The following is a 6000-nucleotide window of genomic DNA, read 5'->3' on the forward strand; positions in this document are numbered from 1 at the left end:
TTGTCAGCCAAGTTCTTTTGACCTTAGTCATGTCACATTATATTCTTGTTTTTCATGCCTCAACAATTAGACTGTGAAGATTGTCGGGGAGACAATTTTCCACACTGCTATATTTCAGTGAGTTTCTTCTCTTTTTATTCAGTATCCAACTTGCTCCTCAATAAAACTCTCTAATGCAAAAAAAAAAACTACAGATGGAGAAAAAAAATCGGTGTTCATATATATTTAATGGTAACATAAATGTCAAAGACTCTGCTAACCAGCCTCTAAACTGTAACAGACTGAGGGGCCCATTTATTAAACATTGATTTTTTTTTTCTAATCAAGGTTTTTAGGGGGGGAAAACTTGAATTTTTCATGGAAAAATAAAAACTTGATTTTTTAGAGATCTATCATACCCCAAAGCTGCTAAAAATCCCAATCCGAAAATCTCAAACCTGTCGAGGTCATGTAGAAGTCAATGGCAGATGTCCCTGAAGTTGTTTCTTGACATTGTGATTTGTGCTGAATAATCCAAAAAAGTCTGGGTTTTTGTCCGATCATCCAAAAAAGTTGAATTTTTGCTGCAAAAACTCGATAAAGTCGAGTTTTCGGAGCGACAATTGTATCATACAAATCGATGCTCGATTTTATCGCAACGTTTTGTCGCTCCGGTTTTTTTTTTTTCCAGAAAAATTGATAAATGAGTTCAATTTGTGGATGGGAGTTTGGTCGACTTTGTTTTCATAAAAAAACTGAGATTAATTCGAGTTTTAGTAAATCAGCCAGTCAGTATGGGCATTGTGCAAGTTTTACATCCCCAAAACAGGTCCATTTGTGCTCATTAAAAACACTTTAATGAGCACCAGACCAGACATAAGAGATTGTATATTAAAAGTATTTTTCAAATTAAACATAAAACCCAAATTATTTTTTTATTGACACATCCACACCCATTATAAAGGTATTTAAAAATCTCAGCTGTCAAACACATATTTCCTGCCCCACCTCTAGGCTTTCACTTTCCATTCAGCACCTCCTAGATGGCCTCCTCACATCCCCCTCCCTCCTCACTGTCTATAATTGTGTAGCCAGTGGATTCTGGCACATAAAACGATTGCCTTAATAACAAAATGGCACCTGCCTGATTGCTATGATTGTGTAATTTCAAGACTAAAGGATACAGGATTTAAAAAATTTATATAGAGTAAGGAAAGTTCATTTTGCTTGACTAACACAAAAAAAAAAGATTTTGGAATTCTTGTTTAGGGTGACAGTTCCCCTTTAATGTTATTAAAATTAACTTTTGGCTAGTGCTCGCATATTTTCTGATTCACCAAAACAAAATACAGCATATTATTTTCACTGTGTGTAGACAAAAAGTCATTAAAATGAAAAACTTTCCATTTAGAAGATACAACGGAGCAGCACTTGAATTCCACAGCTAACTTATATTTGCTGCTACTGATAACAGCAGAGTAACAGTAAATATTTGTATTCCACAAGATAACAGCAATACAACGTAAAATATTTGGAATCCATCAGGCAACTTGAACTATTTGTAAATTCACATGACAGCTAAAGATTTATTCTGGTTATAAGACACTGGTTGGCAGCAGGCCATTTCTATTTGCAGTCTCCTGGCCAAACAGATAAATATTTTATAATTCATAGGTACTTTGAATTCTATTGGCAGTGATATTTCAAAATAATTGACTCATTATGAATAGGTGTCAAAAGCCATAGACTAGGGAGTACCACTACTCTGCACTTACAGTACAACAGTCCCGCTTAGCTTCTAATATATACATACATTAATAAAGTGTACATTGAATTTGGATGCCTTTATCAATTGATGTCATTTTACACTGGTTTTTTTGGAACAGAAATGAAAGATAATGTAAGATGGAATGCAGGGGGAAAGAGTAGATGGCAGCTCATCATATGGTTGTACACCACACACAGTATGCTTTTACATTCAATTTTGAAATCTGACATGGGGCTAGACATATTGTCCATTTCCCAGCTGCTCCAGTCATATGACTTGTGCCTGCACTTTAGGATGGAACTACTATCTTGTGTTAGGGAGCTGCTATCTCATTACCTTCCTATTGTTCTTTTGTCCTTCTGCAAAGTGGCAGCATCCTGCATGGAACCTATAGTTCTGCACAATTTAGTATCATCTGCAAAAACAGAAACAGTACTTTCAATGCCCACCTCCAGGTCATTAATAAACAAGTTGAAAAGCAAGGGTCCTAGTACAGAGCCCTGCGGTACTCCACTAACAACACTGGTCCAATTAGAAAATGTTCCATTTACCACTAATCTTTGTAGTCTTTTTAATTTGTCTGGAAAACCGGGCAGCATACTGGATAATGAGGTTCAATGTTGATAAATGCAAGGTTATGCACTTTGGCAAAAATAATATAAATGCAAGTTATAAACTAAATGGCAGTGTGTTGGGAGTTTCCTTAAATGAGAAGGATCTAGGGGTTTTTGTAGATAACAAGTTGTCTAATTCTGGGCAGTGTCATTCTGTGGCTACTAAAGCAAATAAAGTTCTGTCTTGCATAAAAAAGGGCATTAACTCAAGGGATGAAAACATAATTATGCGTATTTATAGGTCCCTGGTAAGGCCTCATCTGGAGTATGCAGTGCAGTTTTGGACTCCAGTCCTTAAGAGGGATATAAATGAGCTGGAGAGAGTGCAGAGACGTGCAACTCAATTGGTTAGAGGGACGGAAGACTTAAATTATGAGGGTAGACTGTCATGGTTGGAGTGGTTTTCTCTGGAAAAAAGGCGCTTGCGATGGGACATGATTACACTTTACAAGTACATTAGAGGACATTATAGACAAATAGCAGGAGACCTTTTTACCCATAAAGAGGATCACCGTACCAGAGGCCACCCCTTTAGACTAGAAGAAAAGAACTTTCATTTGAAGCAACGTAGAGGGTTCTTCACAGTCAGGACAGTGAGGTTGTGGAATGCACTGCCGGGTGATGTTGTGATGGCTGATTCAGTTAATGCCTTTAAGAATGGCTTGGATGATTTTTTGGACAGACATGATATCAAAGGCTATTGTGATACTAAGATCTATAGTTAGTATATATATGGGTATATAGAATTTATGTGAAAGTATGGAGGGGTGTGTGTATGGATGCTGGGTTTTCATTTGGAGGGGTTGAACTTGATGGACTTTGTCTTTTTTCAACCCAATTTAACTATGGAACTATGTTAGGCTGCTGGGGGGGGGAGGGGTGATATCACTCCAACTTGCAGTACAGAAGAAAAGAGTGACTAAAGTTTATCACAAAGTAGTTCCATCCTAAAGTGCAGGCACAAGTCACATGACTGGGGGCAGCTGGGAAACTGACAATATGTCTAGCCCCATGTCAGATTTCAAAATTGAATATAAAAAAATCTGTTTGCTCTTTTGAAAAATGGATTTCAGTGCAGAATTCTGCTGGAGCAGCACTATTAACTGATGCGTTTTGAAAAAAACATGTTTTCCCATGACAGTATTCCTTTGAACACTGTAACAAAGTAACTAAAAATAATGGCTACCCTGCCTTTAGAGACAAAACTTTTCTACACTGAGACGGGTAAATAACAGAGCCAAGCCCAACTCTAACTCAATATTTTACTTAACCCAAATTTTTAAATTTTTACAAGTGATATCCCTAAACTTTAATAGAATGTTTTCAAAAGTTACACGCTACAGGGTGCACTCATCATAATCTAGAATAAATGGGACGCAATAAGTGAATGGTCCTTTTGTAATAATCGCCAAATTCTCAAGTGTGTTTTTATAAAACGAACAATTTTATGTATTTTTGGATTAAACAGCAGGGAACCAATAACAGTGGGGAAGCAGAGGTTGAGAAGTGGTACTTGTAAAACGTTTATCTCACCACAACCGGCCAGAAATGCTTCTAAAGCATTATGGAAACAGTTTCAATTTGTGGTCATAATGTGGTTTTGTTTGAAGCCAATAACTAAACCTGCATAATGATTATTGTAGATGTGTTAGTAAAATAAACATAAGATGCAGTTTCCAGTTTTACCATTACACAGTTTTTAAAATCAGTTATCTTCATTTTTGCCTAATAAACCTTTTCAACATCATTTTGTGTCTGTATAGGTGCAAGACCATGCTTTTTATATTGGTTTCCTTATAAATTATACATAAAGGAAACTTCTCTTGTTCAGACTTATTTTGGTAGCCCTGTGGTTTATATGTCAGTTTAATTAATGAGAGTATTTTAAGGGGTTATATAAGAAAAGGTGCTAAATTTGCTCGGGAGCAGTCACTCATATTAACCAGTCAGCAAGTGGCATTAACTTATCACCTATTTAAAAGCAAACCTCTTATTGTTTGCTATGGGTTACTGCTCCAGGGCAAACTTAGTGCCTTTTATTGCATATGGGAGATAGTGTCTTATATAAATGGTTTACTTATTATGATGCCACTGGACAATTAATAGTCACTACTTCTTTTCACATAGAACAATGCTACCCTAAGGGGGTTATTTACTAAAACTCTGTTTTTTCTGGTTGGGCTTTTTTGAGGCTAAAACTCAAATTTTTCGTGGAAAAAAACTAATATGTTTGAGATTTATTATACCCCGATGCTCGAAAAGCCCGAATTCGAAAACTCGTCATTTCAAACCTGTTGAGATCATGTATAAGTCAATGGCATTTGTCCCTATCCCAATTCGAAGATATTGTGGTCAGCGCTGGGTTTAGCCAGATAATCCGAAAAATTAAGGGTTTTAGGGCAATAACACGAAAAAATCTAGCGTTTCGGGAGAAAAGTCTGAAAAATTTGTACAATTCCAGTTTTCGCTCGATTTTATCTAGTTTTTTGGGTTATTTTAATGATAAATCTTTCTTAAAAAAAATAAGTAAAACCCCCTATATTTTTTATATTTTGTCATATTTTTCATCTATCAGGGTCTTTATTTTAGTGCTAGAAAATGCCTTAAGTGAACAAACAAGAATCTTATCAAACTGGCATATACATAAAAAATTTTAATTTTGCTTTACATGTGTATAGTGTAGATTACTGCTGTCTGAAAGGCCCCCAGAGTTGTTTTTAGAAGCCATTCAGTTTTGATAGCTCTTTAGGAATTAGCAGCAAGAATCTGGAGAAATAATCCAATGATTCCAATAATGAATTAGGTGCTACTGACAATCCACACAGTGCTTTAGCTATGCCACACAAGGGGCTACACAGACCAGATGAACAGCATTTAATGAGAACGCTGCTCTGTATTAAAAGAGACTGGGCAACTACACATGGATTGTTCATTACACACTAGCTACTCACTAGATAACTACTAAGCTGAAGAAATGTCCCTCTACCTGCCCATATTTGCATGCACTTGCTGACTCATATATGCAGTCCAAAAATCTGGGTAACAACTAATTCCAAACACCACCCTTACACACTACCCCTGTACTAACTTGTCTTCTGATCTGTTAGTTATGAAAGAATAAGCAGTCATATGGCCAAATAGTAAAGCTGGAAGGAGGGAGAGTAACCAGAGGGAAACTGAAATACTTGAGAGTTGGTGCCTGCTGACTTTCTGCTTGTGGAAGTGTGGGTGGGGGATCCTTATTTATATAATATATTTATAGAGACCATGTCAAAGACACAATGTTTTGGCAGCCCTTTAAAGGTTTTTCTCCACCAAAGTGAAATAAGGTATAATGGATATTTTCTTTGCATTAGTCCCTATTTGTAAAGATGTGTTTCTTCCTTTCTTTATCCTTGTGCTGGTCCAGGTCCAGACTGGCAATTCTGGCAAATGACAGAGGGGCTGCTGTAAGATGCCATAGACAGTCACTATTTATTAGGCATGTGGGAGTTGTTTGGGCCTCTGTGTACTTGAAATGTCTATTTTGAATCCCAGTCCAGACCTGGCCGTGGTTGCCAATTTCACTGCCACAAGGATATACTATAGAGAATGAATCAGAGTGTGTCTGGACCTTATCTGGCTTAATAGTTACTGACC

Source organism: Xenopus laevis, chromosome 6L (genome assembly GCF_017654675.1).
Source record: "Xenopus laevis strain J_2021 chromosome 6L, Xenopus_laevis_v10.1, whole genome shotgun sequence".
In the NCBI taxonomy this organism is placed as follows: Eukaryota; Metazoa; Chordata; class Amphibia; order Anura; family Pipidae; genus Xenopus; species Xenopus laevis.